Raw genomic sequence first — 24,488 nt, forward strand, 5'->3', positions numbered from 1 at the left:
GTTCAGATTTTCAGTGACAGGGAGCTCTACTTCAATGTCATCATCATGATCATCCATGCTTTATCCCAACTATATGAGACCGGCTATATGAATTCCATTTCGTCAATCTGTTCTATTTAAAGCCATATTCACTATTGAATTATTGGTGTTTAAATCATTTTTTACTACTTCTGCCCATTTCCTTTATGATTATCCGAGCTCTTTTACTTGTGAAAAAAAAAACCATTGTTTTCATGATCCATACTCAACAATGGGTTCTGAAGTATGGCAACAACTACCATCTTCCTAATAAGTAGAACAAATTACTTCTTTAACTCCAGATCTAAAATCATAGGAGAAAAAGTAGGTCAATGGGTACATCAATCTGTTGGCTAATGGGCCATATCCTAAAAGTGGTGTAAAAAATTAGACCACCAATGATTTAGTTCTGGAGGTTATAAAAAGTCACCATGACGCATTCCAAGAAAATCATTAATAAATTAAGGGGGTGCTTGACAACGTGGTTGATTTTGTTTTTTCAAAAAGTTATAACTAAACCCTGTATAATACATTACAATGTGGATGTATATTTCTAAACAAAGGGTGAATCAAAGAAAGAACTAGGATGTCTATTTCTAAACAGAGGGTGAACTGCCAACAAAGAATTAGCCATCCCCAGAATTTTACGTAGGATTTCTTCCTTTGAAGCTTGAATCCCTTCAAACAATCTCCTGTTTCTTTCACTACACACAGCCCATAACACTGCTGAAGGAAGTATGCTCCATGCTACCTTTCCAGCTCTACTTAAGCCTTCTAGATGCCATACCTCAATGAGACCCTTCACTGCAACTAGGAAGCACCATTTGGCATCAAAAACACCTAATATCCTTAACCAGCTCCAATGAATAAATTCAGTTCTCAATGAATAAGTAAGTGACCAGAAGACTCCACATTACCATTGCATAAGAGGCAATCCAAATCTGTCACCTGCAGACCTCTTTTGACTAGATTTTAATTTGTTAGGATCTTGTCTAGCACTGTTGACCAAAAGACTCCACCTTCTTAGGCCTGATTTAGAATTCAAGCATGGTGGGTTGGTCAGGGCTGATCTTAATGGCATAAACCATGGAGTTTAGTATGTAAATGAAAAGGGCTAACTTCAATTCCACAAGTATTAAGATGATCTTATTCTTGGAAAGAACCAAATAATTTTGAAGTATTTGACAATATGCATATTATTAAGCTTGTGCATATAATTAGGAGTAGGAAATTATAATTTAATTCTAATGCTATTTTTTTCCTCACCATATGGTTATTTGTTCTCAGTACCTAAATCTAACTAACCTCCTTAATGGAAAGTTCTTATTATAAATGCTTCAAATTAAGTCTTAAGGTTAATCATATAAACATATGTAAACTTCTCTTTTTGAGACTATTCCCTTTGACTAACAGGAACCTCTACTCAAAGGCCTAGGTTGAGGACCTAGGCTAAATGCTATATAGAAGTTCTTTAGATTATTTGATAGAATATGTGTCACTACTTTTTTTAATAGATTGCCCTTGCCACTTCAGTTGAATAGGCTGATTCAAAGGCCAGAAAACAAAAGAAAAATCTCCTTTCAAATAGTTAAAGAGCTAGTAATATCCACCACTAGATAAACCTATTCAATAGATCAATTCAAAGAGTTTAAGAGCTGGTAAATTCTATCAAACCTGTACCATTCATTGATATAGACTAGCATAACCTATCCAATGAGAAACCTTAATCTGAAATGAAACTTACATGGGATCTCCATGAACAGAGCTGCAATGTCCCTGGAAGACCCAAACTTTCTAATGGAAGTATTCTTTAGAGAAAATAATTTGTAGCAAATGTCAAATTAAGATTAAATACAAAGTTAGGTTATGTCATCGTTAATAAGAAATAACTAATTTAGGAAATTTTAAAGGGACTTTTAGCAAATGAAATTTCACTTAAACTTACATCCTGTAACCATAGAAATTTTGTTATCATTCTCACCATTCAGAACCAAATTTCTGACAAGGACACAACTCATTATGGTCATTTTACAAATAATGATGCACCTAAGGACATGTTAGAATATCAAAATGGAATATATTCCAATTGATTCAAAGTTTGGCATTCTCAAGAACTTTGAACAAGGTTCTAGATATGGAATTCACACTCAACACTTAAGTTTTAGATTGGACAAGACTGATTTGATTGCCTGAATATCATCAGACCTGCTTGAATTTCCACTAGATAAACCTATTCAATAGATCAATTCAAAGAGTTTAAGAGCTGGTAAATTCTATCAAACCTGTACCATTCATTGATATAGACTAGCATAACCTATCCAATGAGAAACCTTAATCTGAAAGATTTGTTAATTCCTAAAATAACTATTTCTATTAACTGCACAAATCCAATTAAAACACTAATGATATTTCTCTGAAATGTCAATAAAAGGTTGAAATGAAACTTACATGGGATCTCCATGAACAGAGCTGCAATGTCCCTGGAAGACCCAAACTTTCTAATGGAAGTATTCTTTAGAGAAAATAATTTGTAGCAAATGTCAAATTAAGATGACAGTAAATACCAAAGTTAGGTTATGTCATCGTTAATAAGAAATAACTAATTTAGGAAATTTTAAAGGGACTTTTAGCAAATGAAATTTCACTTAAACTTACATCCTGTAACCATAGAAATTTTGTTATCATTCTCACCATTCAGAACCAAATTTGGCACTGACAAGGACACAACTCATTATGGTCATTTTACAAATAATGATGCACCTAAGGACATGTTAGAATATCAATGCAACTTTTTGGAATATATTCCAATTGATTCAAAGTTTGGCATTCTCAAGAACTTTGAATCATATAAGTACAAGACTCTTGTACAAGGTTCTAGATATGGAATTCACACTCAACACTTAAGTTTTAGATTGGACAAGACTGATTTGATTGCCTGAATATCATTTTTTTCCTGTTTCAGACCTGCTTGAATTTCAATATTCCCACATTAAATCAACAAAATGCAACAAATAAAGAGAGTGAAAATGCTGAAATACAAAGTATGTATAAATTATATATTAAATAAATGAAGGGAAGGATGATAATGCTTTTCCTTTTCCAATTTATAAATTATCTACCTTAGAAATCATATTTGAAGAGAATGCAAATGTTGAAATGCAAAGTATGTGACCTTTTTTTATGGGAACCTTTTTTTTTAAATTATAGTTTAAGCATATATATTATGATAATTAATGATTCACATCCCTACAACCATCATCACATTGTCGAATAGATGTTTGAGCATCATAATTAACACATTTTATAGTGTATTATGAAATATGTATAAAGGAAAAGGATGGGATAAAAGATTAATATGGATTGAATAATTCACAGTGATAAAATTAGATACATGATTCATAATATTTACAAGATCGCATAGCCTCTTTATTTAAATTTATATGTTTATGTCTTTATTTTGATTTATGACAAGGTTTTCATATTGTTTATTGTGTAGAAATGGCAACAACTCCACACAAGGTCTTATTATGCTATTGCACTTTTGAGGATACTATAATTGGGGTTCGTGTTGACAGCCAAATAGATTTTAATGGATTTGTTGATAAAGTGTGTGGTAGCTTGAAGGTTAATGCTAATAGCGTGAGCTTACATTATACAACACATCTCAACAAAACAAGCTTCTTTACTAAATGGGCCATGTGACATTTCAAATCTGTTGGAGTTTAATAATGAGAGTGCAAAGGTGCATGTGTTTTGGAAGAGCATAAAGCAAACTAATGTTGAAACTCAACCAAGTCCTCATGCACATATTGTAAATGATTTGGCAACATCTTTTAGATAGCCAACAATTGAGCTTAACATCAATAATCATGCCAATTTATTACTAGTTTGGGAGCATGAGATAATTGGAGTGGGGCAAACATTTAACAGTGGAGATGATTTTCGAAATGCATTAAATAAACTTTTCATTGCTAGAATATTTGCATATAAGTTTCCAAAGAATGATAGAGAATACATACGATGTAGATGTGGTGTCAACACTTGTGGATGGGAAATCCGAGCAAATGTAGTTAATGGCGGACCAACATACAGGGTGTATAAATATAATCTCGTACATACACATTCAGCTGGTGATGAATCAAGTTGTCAGCTTCGTATATCAAATAAATTCATAAGTGTTGTTTTGTTGGAAAAGCTTCGTGATTCTCCTAAGTATCTTTCATCATATATAATAAAGGATTTTAGTCATGATCATGCCATTTCACTAACTTATAAACAAGCATGGCGGGGGAAAGAGAGAGCTAAAGAATTACTTAATGGGTCTGCAAACGATTCGTATAAGCTTATTCTTTGGTTGTGCAAAAAGTTGGTCAAGACTAATCCAGTAACAATTGCTACTTTTACCATTGATGATTTAGGTTGGTTTAATCAATTATTTGTTGCTTTCCACTCATCCTTAAATGGCTTTCAAGTTGTTTGTCGTCCAATGCTATTCATTGATGTGGCCCATTTAATGGGTCTGCCAATGCATATGATGTAAATAATCAAATGTTTCTAGTTGCGTTTGTAATTGTTTTATCCGAGTCAATTCTAGATTGGACTTAGTTTTTAGAGAATTTGCAAACCACATTGAATGATGATCGGAAGCTAGTAATTATTTCTGACCGTAATACTAGCATTTGCCATGTAGTAGAAATTATGTTTGATTTTGAATATCATGCTTTTTGTTCAAGACATTTGATGGAGCACCTTAAGGGCATGCACCGTCTACCCTTATTAATTTATATAAGGGATACCGTGAATTTTGATCTTTACCTCATTAAAATACAAAATCAGAATTTGGATATCTATGGTTGGACAATGGATAGTGATCCACTACATTGGGCAAATTCTCTATTCAAGGGTAGACGGTATGATAAGTTTACATCTAATCTTGCAGATTCATTTAATGCATGTGTGTTAGAGGCACGAGAACAACCTATCATGTCCTTAATCAACACAATTCGCTTAAAAATGACAGAGTTGATATTTAGGAGGCAATGTGAAGCTAAGAGATATAAAGAGCCAATGGGCCCTAATATAGAGGATTTTCTTAAGTTTAACATATCAGAGTCCATAAATTTAGGGTACACACAATGTGGAACTGATGAATTTGAAATTCGCTATAAGGGAAAAAAAGAAATAGTGCACCTGACTTCTAGAAGTTGTTCATGTAAGGCATGGAAAATGGTTGGATTATCATGTATGCATGCATGTCGTGCCATTGGTCTATTGGGCCTAAACATTTATGATTTTGTTGAAGAGTGCTATTTGAAAGAAATTCAATAGGCAATTTACTCTGAGCACATATATGTGATGCCTAATTCAGATATGTCTTATTTTAGTAATGAGTCAGTTTCTTTTATGAGCAGTGGTGTTAATCATAATGTTATGAACTTGTTGCCACCAAAGCAAAAATGTCAATCTGGTCGACCTAGGATTAAAAGAATTGAATCATAACCAATTGAAAGAAGGGAAGTCCATTGTAGTCGGTGTGGAGAAAGTGGTCACTACCGACGCACTTGCTGAGCTACAATCAATTACTTGGATGCATTCTCAAGTATTATAAGCATAGGTACAGGTTTTTGTCTTGTCTTTTGGTACTGTCTATGTCTTACACTTTGAATTTTTTGTGTACTAATTGTATTTTTTTATAAGTAGTGGTGTAATATTTTGCAAGTTGTGCCAAAAATAGAACTTGGAATTAATAGTGAAAACACCAGCTTTATCTTCCACTAGTGGTTGTGGCTTGACCTGCTTCAAGATTTGGTGATGTGGCAAAACATTGATAAAGAGCAAACCAGATCTGATTACTAGTTTTGTTAGGGACCATTTGATAACATCTGAAGATAATGTTGGATTGAAAAGTGTGGGATGTCAGTCTAGAAGTTCATTCATTTGGGAGAGTCAAGCTGCTTTTAGAACCCTCTTATACCTCTAATTTCAATCTTTCTTTAGAAACATGCCTATTGTGCCACCAGGTGAGAAACTTGCACCAACTTTTGGGTTGATCCCTTAAAAGTTAATTTTAGCTTAATAATAGCATATTCAGTCCTAACATCAATTTGATAACTCGGGTATTTGGATAGCATAAAGTTGTTACCAAGAATTTGTAAGTAGCATAATCTATAGTATAAATTAAACCTAGAATCACCTGTCACTCAAAGCTTGCATCTTCTTGGATGTCATCTATAGTGGGTTCATGCTAGTAAATGGAGATTTACTTGATTTGATTTCCAAGGCCTCATTTTGTTAGACTTTGAGTGTTCGTTGTTAAGAAAGTGGTCTTAAACTAAAAGTAAAATGTACTCGGCTATAGGGAAGCAAATTTCTAAAATATAACTTGAGGTATTACAGCTTCAAAATAGACTAGAAGAACAGGTAGTTAGGTTGATAATGACATATTATGAGTAATTATATGCTCTAGAAAATGAATAAATAATGTATTTGAGCATTAAAAATCAGTCTTGTCACTTCAAAATCTAGCATCATTTATCCATCCAACTATAGGTAATGTTTACAACACGGGTTCAAAACCTAAACAGACCCCTAGTAAGGTAATGGAAAGTTCAGTTTTTGTTAAATGATAATGGTACTTGGAGAAAGGACTTGATTCACTTACTATTTGTTCCACAAGTAGTAACCAAAAGTATACTTAAGACTACCAAATCCTCTTCTAGGTCAATACCAAATTCTATGGAAGCCAATGAAAAACTGTAAATTCACAGTTAAGTTGGTCTATATTTCCTATAATCAGAACCAACTCTCCACCTCATCTGCTCTTTGCTCTCCTAAATTGGTACATAATCTAGAAAGCATTAGTGCCTTTTAATCTCCACATGTTTTTTTCTTGAAAGCTGCCTAGGGAGGAATTTAAACCAAGGATTGACTCAGTTTCCTTAACGAAGATGATTCGTCTGAGTCCTTTACAACACCCATAGGAAACTTTCGACCACCTTTTTTTCACATGTTCATTTTCAAGAGCAATTTGGATGTCATTGTACATAGGCATCAGCCCAGAGGACACAACAAACCTAGAATTACACAAAATCTTCTCAAATTGGTGGTCAACCAAATTGAATCATCCACCAAAATCCGGTAAGAAGCAATTATATGCTTGCAAAAATTCCTCATTGTGCTTAGACTCATATGGGATCAGATAAATAGGACCATTCATAACAATGATTGTCTATAGCCAATACAGATTTTGGAGTTAATAAAGTCGTATCTCTTTTCTAAAATAGTAGGCACCATTGACCAATTAAAGCAAGCAACATTGCAACACACAAATTAATACCTCACATACTTTCTCCATATATGATGTTGGCTCTTATGATCCACACTTAGAACTACCAGCAACATCTTATGTTATTGTGGATTCTAATAACTTTGTAACTGCTGCAGTAGCTAAAGTTCACATGAACTTTGGACCAACAAAAGCTAAATGGAGAGGTAACCTTGAAGTATTGATGTTGGCTAAAAATCAAAGACTCAACATTATTTTTCCCTATTTTGATGCCTTAGTAGTAGTCATATCAATCCACCATCCTCAGGCAGGACTCTTCTAGAAATATAAACATATTCTAGAGTATATACTTAGTTAAGTATTTTTTTTGGATGCAAATATTATGTGTGTCAATAGAGAAAACAACCAACTATTGCATGCTCTAGCTTATGTAACTTGTCAAAGGGCTGAAAGATCCCCAAATACTGAATATGAGTCTTCATATACATCACCTTCATAAGTTAATAGAATTATCCTTTTTTGCCTTAAAAAATCAAGAGATTTAAAAAGTATATCTTATAAATTATACAATATATGTATTCCAAGAGTTGTTTTTATCTAAAAACTAGTATTTTGCCTAAAAACTAGCCCCGCGTGCACCCCTGCCCATGCACACGACCAGCCCCACGCCCGCCTATGCACGCCCAGCCCTGTGCCCACACGGGCCCGTCCGCCCGCCGACCGCACACACGACTAGTCCTATGCCCGCCCAACCCTGTGCTCACACGCACCCGCCCAACTGCCAACCACGTACACGACCAGCCCCGCGCCCGCCCACGCACGCCCAGCCTTGTGCCCGCACACACCCGCCCGCCTGCCATCCACGCACAAACGCGAGCCCCCTTGCCCGCCCACGCACGCCCAGCCCTGTGGCCACATGCGCCCGCCCACCCACCACCCACTGCCCAGGCCCAGCCCCCCCGGTGCATGCCTTCCTACCCACCACCCGAGCCCACCATAATAGTTAGGATTATTGTGTTCTCCATCTCTTTGGTCAATTTCTATGTTCTTCTATAATTTTAGGTGTTTTTCTATATTTTTTCTGATTTTGTTTTCAATTTCTATAATTTTTTGTAATTTCTATGTTGTTATGTATTTTATATTTGAAAATGTTCAAAGAACATGAAAAATGGTAATATATTAAATTCAGTTAGTCTGTTTAACGTCAATTTTGTAACATGGTGAGTTTTGGATGTTTTGAAAAAGTTGTGAGTTTAAGAGAATTTCTAAAAGGTGATGGTGGGTTTTGGACAATTTCCCTCATATTTAAGATATGTAGCAACCATTCCATTGCAAGTGTGAAGTATTGTTTCACGAATATTGGAAAATGGAGTAGGCATGGTGGTACTATATATATTTTGGTGCACGCCAATAGTAGTGATGCATTGCCTTGCCCAGTTGCTACTATGGTAATATTTTACCAGGATGGGTCTAAGGTGTTGGTGATGTTCATTGGGGATGACATGGTCGTCCTCCTCATTTGGATAGGATAGCATACTCTAAACTAATTAACTAAAGGATAACGACATAACAGTATCAATCATTGTGCGCTATATCTCCTTTTTAATGTCCAATTGGCAATAAGAGAGTGTAGTAGCCAACTCAGTAAAGTTTTACATGAATAGGAGTAAGGGGTTATCTTAGTTTTGAGGGCGCTTGACAACCATCACAAATGTATAGTATTGTTTGATAATCAAAGAAATATATATTAGGTATGGGGGTGGTAGTTATATTTTAACTTCCTTCCCGTATTGGCATTGCATGCCTTAATTGCCAACTTGGTAAAAGTTTACCAACCTGAGACTAAGGTGTGTGTCAAATCATTATGGATAAAATTTTATACCTTTAAAGGGATACATCTTTAGGGAGGACTACCAAAGTGTAGATAACACAAAGGGCAATTTGGGACCATGTACTAATTTGGATAGTTACATTTCGGTTACCCTCTTAATGGCATTGCACCTGATAGCACGGTGGGTCACGATTGTTGGTTACTTTTTGGTCACCCTCTGCCTTTAGTAGTCGTGCATGCCCTGGCTGTTACCTTGAAAAAATTTGATCAGGATGGGTCAATAGTGTTGCCCTGGTTTGTTTTCCATGGACGCGACAAATCTAAATATGAATAGTATGATTCATGGAGACACTTTAATGAAACTTAATGAAAGGGATCTGTTATTATGTCATCCATCATCTGAATATATGGTTATAAAGTACATATAGGTCCAATTCAAAAGTATAAATCCCAACCCAGCTGTAGCAAATTTCAAAAGTCCAGATAATGTCAACAAAAACAGATGATGGGCAGATTCCCAAATTTCACTCTACTTTGCAGTTGTTATATAAGCTTCCAGTGAATATTTGCCTAGGTATAATTGGCAGCCTCCTGTATTGTCCACTGAAATTGTTGGAGCTGAGCCCTGACAACAATAGAAGAGAAAAAAAATGATAACTAAAAGAAAACAAAAAATGTTGCATTTTCAGGAAACAAACTCTTAATCATTGTCATGTTTCATGCCCTGACAACCACTTTTCCAGTTGGATTCCATACTGGACCCAAAGCACAAAGGATTTTCATGGATGTATCCCATAAATGTAGGTATGGACTAGGATTTAAGCAAGTAGTTTATTTGCTAAATAGCAATGTACTATATTAGAGTATTGGTTTGAGGGAGAGTGTTGGAGCATTCAGACTATAATTCATATGAATTATTAGTTATTTTAGGACAAGAACACGAATAAGGAAGAATACAAGGTTTTTTGTGTAAAAGTGAGCAAAGGGGGAATTGGGCAATTTGATTCCCCAATTTCATCATGTGATAGGAAGTTGTACCCATAACTATGTGGTTATGTCATATAAGCCAAACATCATAATTTTGTTAATATAAGAGGGGAAAATTTGAAGTGATTGAATAATGTTTGTTATGAGTGTACAACAAAACAATATGTGATTATTAATGTTTGTTATGAGTGATTATTACTAAACTATCATCTTAATTTTGGAGAGACATTTTCATAACCAAAGTAGATTAACCTTTCATAGAAGAAATTTTGCAAACACACTTGCTTGATCTTCTTTTCCATGTGTAAACTAATGTACACTCGTTCTCCAATGTACATTCAATAGGAATGAATCAACATCAAACACAACTTAACAAAATTTTTTATATAAAAATGACGGCCTATTTATTGTGATAAAAATACAAAAAGAACCAAAAATCAAATTTATTTGAAAGGAATTTTTGATTGACTATAACAAATTAAACTATCATACAAAGAAATTGTCAAATACCCGCTAGTGACACAGGTGTTCAAAATGATAACTTCCTCCAGTTAGGGAAGGCCTCAATGTATTGGCCAAAACTTTAGTCTAATGGATAAGGTAAACAAAATGATGGAGCAATGACAAATGCTGTACAAGAAACAAAAACAGTTAAGATGGGCCTTCACCTGGTATATATTGAGATAAGAATAGAAGTGAAAAGAACAACAATGCTACCTGGAAAATTCAACTTATGTAACAACAAGAAATGACCTCCAGCTGACAAGTTCCAAACCCTCTAGATTCGACCTCAACCACAAATTTGCAGGAAATGGACAACGAGACAGAGAGAGAGCAGGAGAGCGATAGAGAGGGGGAGGGAGACCGGGAGAGAGAGAGAGAGAGAGAGTGGGGGTGAGACAGAGGGAGAACGGGAGAGAGTTAGAGAGTGAGAGCGATGAGGGAGAATAGGAGAGAGGGAGAGCGAGACAGAGGGAGAACGAGAGGGAGAGCGAGACAGAGGGAGAACGGGAGGGAGAGCAGGAGAGAGGGAGAGAGAGAACGAGAGAAAGCAAGAGCGAGAGAGACTGATAGAGGGAGAGCGGGAGAGGGTGAGGGTGCAACAGAGGGAGAGCAAGACTGAGGGGGGCGAGGGAGGAGAAAATGAGAGTGTGAAAAATGGATAGCGAGAACGGGAGAAAATGAGAAAGTGAGAGCAAGAGAGACTAAGAACCGGAGACAGAGGGGAGCGAGGGAAGAGAAAATGAGAGTGAGAATGAGGGGCACCACTAGGGAGGAGAACTTGCAGTTGCAAAGAAGCAGCCGAAGAGAAGAGAGTTGAGACTATGAGAACAACGAAAGATAGTGAGAGAGGAGGGAGAGCAGCCGAAGTTTAATCGTCGAGGGAGAAGTTGAGGAAGAAACGTGAAGAAAGTTGAGACTATGAGAGACAACGAAAGAGAGAGAAGAATGAGGGCAAGAGAAAATAGGGTGGGCCCTGACGGGGTCATTTTAGTCCTTACAACTTAAGGTTAATTTTCAAATAAATATTATTATGACATGGAATCCCAGCTGCATTGTCACCTCTGATAAAAAACATAGGTAAGAGTGTAATACTTAAATGGCCTCGTGTTCAGATTTCTGCCTGCCCGTACTTTTCCCCAAATTAATATGAGAGATAATTCTCATGTACGGCCAAGCAACCATTCTGTTGCTTGGAAAACATATGGCCAATTTTTTTCATGCAGACGAATCCAATTTTCAACCACCATTGACTCTAAACATGGTGGTCCAATTAGCACCGACACCGTTTTGAGTAGGGAGGCCGATATTCCTGCCTTTCCACTCGTTCAATTTGGAGGACCATTTTCCATGTTGCCTTTACCTTCCCATTTGTATTATCCCTTTTATTGTATTACTATTGTAGATAAGCATGGCAAGCCCAAGGATCTTGAAGAAGTTGTATTCTATTCTTGTAAGGGCGGTGGCCCAGAACCAAAAATTGGACCGGGAAATGACCCAAACCGGCTAATGGATGATGGCATGTTTAATTTCTACGAGAAGTGGCAAAAGCGCTTCAAAGGTATTTTAAAGGAACAGGAGCCATCTGAGCCTCCCTGTTGATCTCATTACATTCAGAGTAGGCAAGATTGAAAGAGAGGATGGAGAACGGTCGACAACACAAACACGTAGTGATGCTTCCATTCATGGCACAGGGCCATATGATACCATTCTTAGCATTAGCCAGGCAAATTGAGCAACGAACAGGCTACGCCATCACCATCGCCACCACCCCCATCAACGCCGTTTACCTCCGGTCGTCCATCTCCTCCTCCACCACCACAACCACTACGACCATTCGTGTTGTCGAGTTGCCCTTTTGCAGTGCCGACCATGGTCTACCACCCAACACCGAAAACACAGAAGCCTTGCCAAACCATCACATAATGACCCTCTTCCGTGCCTCACAAACCCTTGAACCTTCCTTCCACAACCTTGTCTCCACCATCACCGAGAAATACGGCGAGCCTCCTCTATGCATTATCGCCGACGTCTTCTTTGGATGGTCAGTTGACGTCGCCATGCGGTTCGGATCATTCCATGTTGGTTTTACCACCTGTGGAGGCTATGGCACGGCCGCGTACATCTCTCTGTGGTTGAACCTCCCACACCGTCATACAGACTCCGATGACTTCACCGTGCCGGGCTTCCCTGAAACATGCCGTTTCTTGCGCTCTCAACTAAATCCAACACTGAGATCCGCCGACGGTACTGACCCCTGGTCTACCGTTTTCCGGAGAGAGCTACAACTATCTTTGCGTTCGAATGGTTTCTTGTGTAACACAGTCGAGGAGATGGAAACATTTGGGTTGGAAGCACTGAGAGCGGTTACGGGAATTCCAGTTTGGCCTATTGGACCTTTACAACCTCCAGCGTTTCTTAACCTTCCTTGTACTACTGATTCTAATCTATCATCCTCACGCTCGGTGAAGAAACACGGCATCGCACCTGAAAATTGCATCAAGTGGTTGGATTATCATCCACCTGGTTCGGTTCTATACATTTCGTTTGGATCCCAAAACACTATCAATCCTACCCAAATGATGGAACTAGCTATGGGTGTCGAGGCAAGCGGGAAGGCTTTCATCTGGGTTGTTAGGCCACCTGTTGGGTTTGATATAAACGGTGAGTTTAAGGCGGAATGGTTGCCGGAAGGATTCGAAGAACGTGTAACTGAGAGCAGACGAGGCCTTGTTGTGCGTACATGGGCACCTCAGCTAGAGATTCTGTCGCATAAATCGACAGGAGCATTTCTTAGCCACTGTGGATGGAATTCCAGTTTGGAGAGCTTGAGTCAAGGCGTGCCGATTATAGGGTGGCCATTGGTTGCAGAGCAAGCTTATAATTCGAAGATGATGGAAGAGGAGATGGGTGTTTGCGTGGAATTGGCAAGGGGACCGGACAGTAGGGTCCTGAGTGAGGAGGTGGAGAGAGTAATTGAGTTGGTGATGGGTGAGGGAGAAAAAGGGAAGGAGATGAAGATGAAGGCGAGTGAAGCTGCGAAAAAGATAAGAGCAGCAGTGAGAGAAGGAGATCAGTTGGGGTCTTCAGTTAAGGCACTTGATGATTTTCTCCAGACTGCTTTGTCAAAGAGACATGAAAATGCAGATGAGGCGATGACGAGGAGAGCCATAGCGGCTGGTCAATAGAGGATAAAACAGTGCCTCACTAATCCGACCAGGTTTTAGTTTTTTTTTTTTTTTTTTTTCTTTGCTTTTGGCTTTTGGCTTTTGGCATTTAGAACAGAGAGAGTAAAATAGAGCTTTCGCTCAAGATCTGCAAAAGAGAACCCATTATCACTAGAAAAGGGTTTCAATGTTTAATTTTAACACAAGGTTATGCCCACGTACAGGATATCTCTGCACGACGGACTAGGTACGGGGAAATTCATCAATATGTTCATTTTCTTTTTATTTTATAATTATATCACTTTGTGAATTATATCTAATTTGGATTACTTGTTTAATTTAAATATTTAAATCAAGTTTAATTTTTTGATAAATTTAAATCAAATTTAATTTGTCTTTATGAAATTTTATTTGGATTAAAATTTTTTTGAATTACAAAGATTAATATAAGTCACATATTATTACGAAGATCAATATTTTTTATAAGTGGCTATGTGTATCTAAAGTTGACACTTTTTTGAGAACATTTTTGAGAGTGGAAAGACACGTCGACACATATGCTCTTGCTCTGAACATTTGCTTCAAATTTTAAGCTTTTTACTGCTTTTCCCTGGTGATGCTGTGTGAATTCCATTATAGAAAATAAATCTTGTTGAATGGAATGGAATGGATTGGATGCCGTAGGGATCAGAATATAGGAGAGAGAGAATGAGAGTACAGGAGATAGAGAGATGTCAAAGGTTGAAGCTAAGGTCTCCGCTTATTGCTTTGGTGGCCGTGTCCTTGGGATCTTCTGCTGCCAACTATGAGACTGGGACCCACCATAATGAGATGTCAGATGTGTGGTGTGAGATCTCGTTGGTAGAGTGTTGTTGGAACGTGCATTGGTGGCCCGTATTTTCAGCATAATGAATTAAATCCTGAACTAGCAAAAGATTCCTGGAATTGGGAATTCATGTCCGACCCTCATTGGTAACGCTTATTGGCCCTCAAATTCTCTCAACAACTAAAAGTGGAGTTAACGTAACAATGTAACATTGCCTGCGATCAACGTCACAGAACAATTCAGCGACTCCCAGTGCCAGTCTGTGGTGAAAATGAGCTTTGAAGTTCTTTATCAACCGGTTATTCTCTTATATATTACCCCTCAATGGAATATCAAGTACACATAAAATCAAGCTTTATCTCTGCCAAGTAATATTAATAATAAAGAAACTATTCAGACATGAATATGTGTGAACGGATGGGAAGAGCTTGATTTTCTTCCAAATCTCCACAGTGAAGACACTACAAGAAAATTGACTTTTAGCAGCAGTCAAATGTCTTGTAAACTGATGCTAAAGGTTTTACCGGCAGTCGGCAAACTGCAGCTAAAACAATTGTTGTTAAAAATTCTAGCGGCAGTTTTCCTGACTGCCAGTAAAGCTTCAAAACTGCCGCTAGTTATAGTTTAGCAGCAGTCGTGACTGCCGCTATAGAGATGCACCGACTGCCGCTAAAACCACTACATTTTTTTTTCACACCGGCCCAAATATCCTGAAATTCGTTCAAAATAACCTGTAATTATTTTTAATTACTAAACAAGATTTTAATTTGCTTCAAATAAGCCATTTTATATTCAATCATCCAAACTGAAATGAAATACAAAAATACAAAATGCAAATTCCATTAATTCATTCATTCATTCTCAAAAATACAAATTTCGTCCATTTATTCTAAAAAATATCATGTTCCATTCAAAAGACTTTCTTTACAAAAAATAAAAACTCCAAGTAGGATTTCAGATTATCCTCAGTTTCAATGTTTCTATCTTTGTACTCTTGCAGCTTGGAGAACCTCCATTGATTTATAACTGCAGCATCCTGACAAAAAATAAAAACTCCAGTCATTATACCACTATATAATACACTGAAAAAATCCACCAATTACTGTTCCTTTCTACCCATTCTTATATGTGAATCATATCACATTGTGATCCCGGATGAAATTGCTACCCTTACAGCAAGAATACGAGGTTTCTAGAACAAGGCCAAATAGAATGACAAAATGATTGGCAAAAGCTCTAACTACAGATGAAGGAAAACTGAACAAGGATTGCAAGATGGCATAGCATAGATAAAGCAAAGCAAACACAATGGCATTCTTCATACCTAAGGTTGCTAGAAACGGCCATATAAACACCATAGGCAACACTGGTTGATAAGGGACTTCCTCAGCTTCACCAGCAAAAGACTTGTCAACAGCCTTTCTTGCATTAATCAAGGCATTCGTTACACCTGTACCAACCTGGAAGAAAAATATTCAACTTTCATCATGTACTTGCATTTACACAATTCGAGCCTTAAATATCTTTTTATGATGTCAAAAAAATCTATAATTGGAAAAGAAAAAAAATGAGGGTTGAACTTTTTAAGTCTAAGTGCTTTAAAGAACAAAATAAGTATAGATGGGATTAAGGGAATTGTATCAATCTCAAATATCAGAAATGCAGAGAAAGTTACAGCCATGTGTAATAAGAAGCATTAATCACTCACTTTAGAAACAATATCACTTTCCCAATGAATAAAATCCTGATCATGTCCAAAGAAATTAACTTGAGAATCTAATGTACGTAGAATAGTAATTGGATGAAGCCTCAACAACACAAAACACACACATCAAAAATACCTTAGAATATATCAAAAGCAACAGAAACATGGAACTTAGGCCTTAATACAAAACAGAAAACATTCAAAGGACTTTTTCTAAATATTGGTTCCACAAAGAACACCCTAACAACATAACCATAAAGAAATGCCAACAAATATGAACAAAGGAGAGGTGGACTGGATACAGATCTAACCTTTGGCATTTTTTGCAGAAAGTGGCCACCCAAAGATTTGAACCCATGTTCTCAATATTATCACCCCAAGATTTTGTCATTGCTCCTATTTCTATGATAATCATCCAAAAGAAAAACAAATGCTATTATGGATTCATTTGCAGTAGAGGGACTTCACAGGCAAGAGCTGTATTCATCCCCCCCCCTCCCCCTCACCCCCAAAAAATAGGCTAGTGACTGTTATGTTTCTTTGGGGGCAGGGGATTGCTTGTTTTTCTAGGTCTGATATGCCTTCGTCCTTTCTTTTTGTTTCATACTTTACTTTTCTTCTTTAATAGAATTTCTTGATCAATGCTGATAAAAAAAAATCCTGATCAAATGCCAGTAAAAAAATACAAAAGCTAAAACAAAATTAATATTCCTATCCTGTTTTCCTTCTCTGCATTCTTTAGGCTCAATTCAGAAACAGTATAAATATAAATATGTACAGTGCAAATACATTCAAATACAAGGTTTTGTATCCTTCATATTTGTATTTGTACTCATTCCAAACTGATCCTTATGTTTCTGTTTTTACAAGCTAATATGGTTCAAAACTTAAAAACATTATGAAAAGTCAACAGTAAAAAAATTAATAGGTCAAAGGATAAAAGCCTCACCAAAGAATATATCAGTTTCCAGAGGTTAAAACCAGATAAAAGGTTAAATCTAAATCAAAGGGTCTCCTAAGAAAACTGACATACCAGAAATGCGCCGGTTCCAACTGCAAAAGGCTTGGCTCCATTACGCTGCATAAAAGATCCAATACCACAAGTTAAGATGATGCATTTGGAAATGATATTTTAGACATTTGTGATTTAATTCAATAAATGCATTTAAAAAAATCAATAAAGTAGGTGAAAAGCAATAAATTATATGTCAACAATACCACTATGGCTCCTATTCTCTGTAAAAATGAATAGGATGTTCCAGCCAATGCAACCTGCAGACATGATTCCAAATATCAAGTAACTGTATGCAGAAACAGCTACTAAAATTCAATGACCTACTCCCCCCACCCAAAAAAAATTATAATTCAATGATATCTGTATAAATAAACAGTAAACTGAAAGGCATTATCAGGACAGTGTGGAAGAACTTAGCAATAGATCCAGCATTGACTGCAAGAGGTGGCTGAAGAGATACTGTGGGAGCAGGAAGACAGCAAGCATAAAATCTGCAATTATGGCCATAAACTAAGAAACAAATTGCATTAGCTAGATAAATGAACCAGTTTTTTATCAATAATATTAACAAATAAATCAGTTCAGAAAATATCATTTCAACTAATGAACAAAACCAGAATAATTATCAAGATAAGGGCTTTTTTGTATGCATACAAATCTGTATGTTTTGGACTATTTATATTTATTCCCCATCATTTTTTCAGATTCTGTCTTTAAACCTCCAAGTCATTAGGTTAATGCCAGCAAGGCTGCACCATGTACACTCTGTTTGCCAACTCCTTTTCCCAATTACAGTTCCATAATTTTTTGTTTCTGCAGTTAGGGGGTCAAAATTTGTCTCATCAGTGTGATGTTTGGAATCATTAAAAATGTTATTTCATAACCAACTAACAAAACTAAGACCTTGCATATTCCATGTGATTTGCAATTTTCAGAAGCTATAGCCACTTTACTAGCATAGTATCAAAGGATGACAGTATTGGAGTTTTCACAAAATTTATTTTAATTAAACCTTCTTTATGTACTTTCTTGGTTCTTCAGAGTTAAATTGATGAATAAAGTTATGTTCTAATCAATATATTGAGATTTCTGATTAATGGTAAGCGATGTATACATCTTCCTCTTCTTTGCCATTTTTTTCTTTTTTTCTTCAGTCCCTTGCAGTTTAATTGGTTCTTCGAGCTCTTCTTATCTTCTTTCCTTTGCAGTTATTCACCTGTTTTTTCACCTTTCGTCCCCAATTTCCCACCCCAAGGTTCCATATAATCCACCCCACTTCAGTCACCCAAATTTCAATTCCTTAAAACCAAATCAGCCCTTTATAGAATCCCAAATACATACCCAAAAATCTACTTACATATTCTTATATTCCCAAATTCCATTACATATAGATAACCATATTATGAGCACTCTTACTAAGTAAGCTAATGGTCACTTTACAGTGTTTATTACTCATTAGCTTGAAAATAAAAGAAAAAACTCAGGCAACAAAAATATATTGAATCTTTTCTATCTTCACTCAAATGAATGAGAAACATGGTAGAAACCCCATTGCTTACTCAATGAGAGCACACTTGTCTGATTGACACTCTTACATACAAGCGATCCACATTTTTTTATATAAACAAAAAGATAATCATATTTTGACGTTTTAAACTGCAAATGACTAAAATAACCAGAATCTGACACTGTGGTAATATTCAATGAGGTAATAAAGGATATTTGGTAATTTAATAGTCATTATGCAACAATGATTTGGCTATCAATTATCTATTCTACCAATGAAAGCAGACCAGTAAATTGTCATCCAAGAAAATTAATCTATTTCACGCACTTCCTTGTGGAAGTCGGGTTATTGTAATAGACATTCTTCTTCTAATACAGGACCTACCCCTCTAAATTAATGTAATAAACTTATATATGTCCTCTGCTATACAAATATAATAATATTCCTGTAAGAACTTTTCAAGTATCCAACAAAGTCCAGCATAAACATAACCAGAGAAATTTTAAATTAACAATTCATTTTCCTGTTGAAAAGGGCATACCACATCAGCTAAGACAAAATCCAGCTCCTTCATAAAATTCTCTCTACATCGGTCATACTCTGCAGCAGTCTGGAGTCATAACTCAAAAAGATTATGATTTTATAATTGGACAAACTTTAAGAATAAAATACCAGTAAAAAAAGAAGTCAAACAAAGAACACAAAATAATAACAGAAAAATAATTAATAAAATGCATTAATAGACTTACATTTTAGAGCAAAATAATTATGGCACAGTCAACCTCATAAAAGGTACATAAAGCTAATCTTAACAAGTGACAAAGGTCATTATCCAATGTTGGTCCCAGCACCCAGCTATCAGGGGTGTTGGGAGGGCTAGACTGGATGTGGTCCTAACCTACACCGAGGAGATGAGCATCTTGACCATTTAACAGTACTTGAGTTGGCTTGGATTGACTTGGCTCAATTAAAAATGTCATAAGGCTCTTTCTACTTCAATCTTTCCTAACAAGGCCGTGGATCGTATGGGTCCCCAACTAGTACAGTGTATAATAAAATAACAAAATGAAAATATTAAGATATGATAGAGGTTATATGTTCATTGACTCTCTCTTATCTTTATAATCTGGCTATCACAGATCAGCACCCTGCCTCAGAAACGTTTTCCTTCCCAAATCATCAGCAACTTTTAACTAATTAACTACATTCCAATAAAAATATAGCTTCAACTCCGCTTTAAATATCTATTAACTATGCAGAGTTCCAACTGTCTGAAGTTATTTTGAATATCTAATGAGGTTTGGTTGTTACACCAAAAAAACCGTTCACAAGTAGGAAAAGTTGGCCACCAACGGCAACACTGGCATTGGATTTGTCTGTTCTTCATGATTATCCCTATATAAACCATAACTCCTCTCTTCTTCTGCAACCCAGATCCGATCAAATTCTCCGGCCTCCCATCTCCTAAGTTCAAACATATCCAGTGTGTTCAAATGGCACCCAGAGGGACGGAGTTGGCTCTTGTGGCTATCCTCGTTGCTATGCTCTGGGCAGGGGCTGCGGCACAATCCTCAAGTTGCACGAATGTGATCATCGGCATGTCATCGTGCTTGAATTACATTACAGGGAACTCTTCAACCCCTGAACCTCAAGTGAGATAAGTCCTTGAACCCAAGAGATTTTAAATAGATTTAGGAAGTGAGGATGAAGTTCTGTAAGAGAACGACTAAAACATGTTGAGAAACAAGTGAAGAAAGACAAGACTATTGGAACTGAAAATCACAACACTTGAAACAGAGGATACAAAGAAAATGAAAAAAAAAATCTGAAAATAGAATAGTAATGTCGCTTTTGAAAGACAAGACTGAAATAATAAGATAAAATAAGAAGACAAAATGGAAGTTGATGCTGTGGAAGTGAAAGATTGAACCTTACCTGAGCGATCGACCACCGGTGGGAGGAGTTTGTGTCGTTGAGAGATCTGTCATCCAAAATAGTTTTCAAACTCTCCAATTTCATGGAAAAAACAAGCACAAATGGTTTGATTTGTTAAAAAAATCAATAAATGAAACTTGGATCGACAACTTACTCTATATAAAACCCTAACATCAAATAGAACCGTATAGCATATTGGAAGAAAAAGTACAAAAGCAGGTACTTCGAGAAGCTTATACTTCGATTCGAAGATTTTGACTTAACACAGCGAACGAGTGATAAAGTATATTTGAAGAAGTGAAGAAAAATGAAGGATGAGATAAACAACTCAAACCTGAGACGAGGAGGCTGTTTCGGAACAAAGAAAATCCAATGACGCAGAGAGAGGTCCTTCGTTGAATCAATAAGATTGTGGCCTGTTGCGTTGGGAAATGAACTCGAGCTTCGAGGTCTCCCAGTCTTACCGCACTCGGGGCTTCAGAGAGAGATGTTACTGCAGGTGAGAAATCAGAAATGGTTGACTGTGAGAGAGAGAGAGAGAGCAAAGCGAGAATAAGAAAGGGTCAGAAACTTGTTGTAGGATTGAAAGAGAGAGAGAGAGGAGAGCGGAGATATGAAAGGGTGAGAAATTATAAAAGCGGGAGGAGGGAGGGCATAGGTTCCGCGGGAAGTTAAAATTTATAGCGGCTGTCGCCCATGTATCAGTTAAAAAACTGCCGCTGATGCCCATTTTTATTGTAGTGAGATTAACGCATTGAACAGAAGAAAGAAAATAATACACCCAAGTGTCCTTTCGAAAGCTTGAGCCCATAGCTCTGTTTTATACTCTCTGTTCTAAATGCCGATCGAGAGCATAACAGAATATTGGAAAACAAAAGGATAAAATAAAATAAAAAGTAACCTCAAACTGTTTTCTCTGCAACTGCTATAGATCTCTTCTCCACCACCTGATCTGCTTTCCCAATCACACCCTCCACCATTTTCATTTCTCTTAAGAAGGATATCCATTTGCTTCATTTAAACTAGAGCTTCCTCTCTGCGACAAAGCAATCTCTAAAAAACTGTCAAGTGCCTTAACCGAAAACCCCAACTGATCTCCTTCTTTTTTCACTGCAGCTCTTATCTTTCTTGCAGCTTCACTCGCCTTCATCTTCATCTCCTTCCCTTTTTCTCCCACATCCATCACCAATTTAATTACTCTCTCCACCTCCCCACTCAAGATCCTACCGTCCAGTCCCCTTGCCAATTCCACGCAAACACCCATCTCCTCTTCCAACATCTTCGAATTATAAGTTTGCTCTGCAACCAATGGCCACCCTATAATCGGCACGCCTTGACTCAAGCTCTCCAAACTGGAATTCCATCCACAGTGGCTAAGAAATGCTCCTGTCGATTTATGCGACAGAATCTCTAGCTGAGGTGCCCATGTACGCACTACAAGGCCTCGTCTGCTCTCAGTTACACGTTCTTCGAATCCTTCCGGCAACCATTCCGCCTTAAACTCACCGTTTATATCAAACCCAACAGGTGGCCTAACAACCCAGATGAAAGCCTTCCCGCTTGCCTCGACACCCATAGCTAGTTCCATCATTTGGGTAGTATTGATAGTGTTTTGGGATCCAAACGAAATGTATAGAACCGAACCAGGTGGATGATAATCCAACCACTTGATGCAATTCTCCGGTGTGATGCCGGGTTGCTTTCCCGAGCGTAAAGAGGATAAATTGGAATCAGTAGGAGAGGGAAGGTTAAGAAGAAATGCTGGAGGTAGTAAAGGTCCAATAGACCAAACTGGAACTCCCGTAAATCTTCTCAATATTTCCAACCCAAATTTCTCCATCTCCTCGGCTGTGTTGCACAAGAAGCCATTTGAACCCAAAGAGAGTCGTATCTCTCTCTGGTAAACAACAGAACAGGGGTCAGTACCATCGGCGGATCTCAGTTTTGGATGAAGCTGTGAGCGATGGAAACGGCATGTTTCAGGGAAGCCCGGTACGGTGAATTCATCGGAGTCCGTGTGGCGGTGTGGGAGGTTCAACCACAAAGAGAAGTATGCGGCCGTGCCGTAGCCTCCACTGGTGGTAAAAACGGCATGGAATGATCCGACGCGCTTGGCAACGTTAACTGACCATCCAAGGAAGACGTCGGCGATGATGCACAGTGGAGGCTGGCCGTCTTGCTGGGTGATGGTGGAGACAAGGTTGTAGAAGGAAGGCTCAAGGGTTTGTGAGGCACGGAAGAGGGTTATAATGTGATGGTTTGGCAAGGCTTCTGTGTTTTCGGTGTTGGGTGGTAGACCATGGTCGGTGCTGCAAAAGGGCAGCTCGGCAACACGAATGGTTGTAGGGGTAGTGGAGGAGGAGATGGTCGATCGGAGGTAAGCGGCGTTGATGGGAGTGGTGGCGATGGTTATGGCGTAGCCTGTTCGTTGCTCAATTTGCCTGGCCAATGCTAAGAATGGTATCATATGGCCCTGTGCCATGAATGGAAGCATTACTACATGCCTGTGTTGGCGACCGATGTCCATCCTCGTCTTCAATTTTGCAAACCCTATACGTAAGAGATAACAGTGAGTCAGTGAGGCTCCTAACCTAAATGGCTAAATGGCTAAAACCTAATCCTTGCTCTCTCTCATTTTAATGCCGTTTCTTTAATAGTTTATTATTTTTTTCAAAAAAGTTAAATAGGTTGGGGCTAAAGTGGATTCGAACATAGGTCCTGTTCCCTGGCGAAGGCCCAAACATGAAACGGTGACATCGGGTCGGCTACACCCTACCTTGGGTCAACCCATATCAGTGACTATCCAACTTGCATGTGATGTCCGGATGGACAAACAGATGACACATTCCCCATTCTCTCACGCAGAGAACGACTCACTCAAAAAGCCAGCAGCTAAAATCTGAAAACAAAATAAAATTTTGGGTAGTCATAACGTAAAGCATGGCTTGGCTTCAGGGAAGTGTTATCTCTTTACGTCTGTTCTTTGTTCTAACTCAGATCAAATCTCCTTCTGATTCTGCTTTAGTTAAGATCTCTTCGTAGGTTCTTTAGAGTTTTTGATCTTTTCGTTGGTCCTTTTAGAGTTTTGGGTAGGGAATCGATTTCTCTGTTTTCATACGACGTATGCTCGTGGTTTCTGTCTTGCCTGGGGTGATGTCTTGGCTTCTGGGAAGTGTTTTCTTTTTTCTTGTGTTCTTTGTTCTAGATCAGATTCAAACTCCTTCTGGTTTTGTTTTAGTTAAGGTATTTTCGTAAGTTCTTTTAGAGCTTTAGTCCGATTGTAGGTCATTTTAGAGTTTTGATCTTTGCTTTCTTTTCTTTTCTCTTTTTCCTGGTGTAGGAGTTCGTGTTTTGTAATTATTAGTAGGAATTCTGATTTCGGTTTTCTTTACTTCGTTCTTTTTAAGCTAGATTCATATTATTGTAGCAGGATAGGCTGCGATGTAATGGGAGTAAAAGGATCCAGGGAAAAATTTAAGAGGCGAGCCCAAAAGCTAATTGAGAATCAGATAGCTAGAGAACAACTGAAAGTCATCGATGATGGAAAAGTTCAAAGCAAATCAAGAAAGGAAACTTTCGACAAATCTGATGCTCTGCATAAAGAAGTAAAGACGGAAGATAGCCATCTGTTAAAAATTACAAAAAGTACTGCTTGCATGCAGGAAAAAATGCCTGAAATTATCAAAATGTTCCTAAGGAAAAATCCTGAAA

The 24,488-nt window shown here is 37.5% G+C and overlaps 2 pseudogenes across 2 annotated transcripts; one reads left to right on the top strand and one right to left on the bottom strand.

The window, feature by feature from the left end:
- Positions 1-12,014: 12,014 nt before the first annotated feature.
- LOC104586273 (UDP-glycosyltransferase 92A1 pseudogene) lies at positions 12,015-14,263 on the top strand (annotated as a pseudogene). The gene has a single exon (XR_016081232.1). The product of XR_016081232.1 is annotated as a UDP-glycosyltransferase 92A1 pseudogene (transcript).
- Positions 14,264-15,439: 1,176 nt separating this feature from the next.
- LOC104586274 (UDP-glycosyltransferase 92A1 pseudogene) lies at positions 15,440-23,405 on the bottom strand (annotated as a pseudogene). Its single transcript, XR_016081346.1, has 8 exons — positions 21,679-23,405; positions 21,112-21,270; positions 20,778-20,823; positions 19,384-19,452; positions 17,539-17,845; positions 17,354-17,398; positions 15,940-16,075; positions 15,440-15,651 (listed from the first exon to the last, which is right to left on the bottom strand). The product of XR_016081346.1 is annotated as a UDP-glycosyltransferase 92A1 pseudogene (transcript).
- Between the last annotated feature and the right edge of the window lie 1,083 nt (positions 23,406-24,488).

This window comes from Nelumbo nucifera, chromosome 1, assembly GCF_055504915.1.
Source record: "Nelumbo nucifera cultivar China Antique chromosome 1, China Antique-T2T, whole genome shotgun sequence".
NCBI classification, from domain to species: Eukaryota; Viridiplantae; Streptophyta; class Magnoliopsida; order Proteales; family Nelumbonaceae; genus Nelumbo; species Nelumbo nucifera.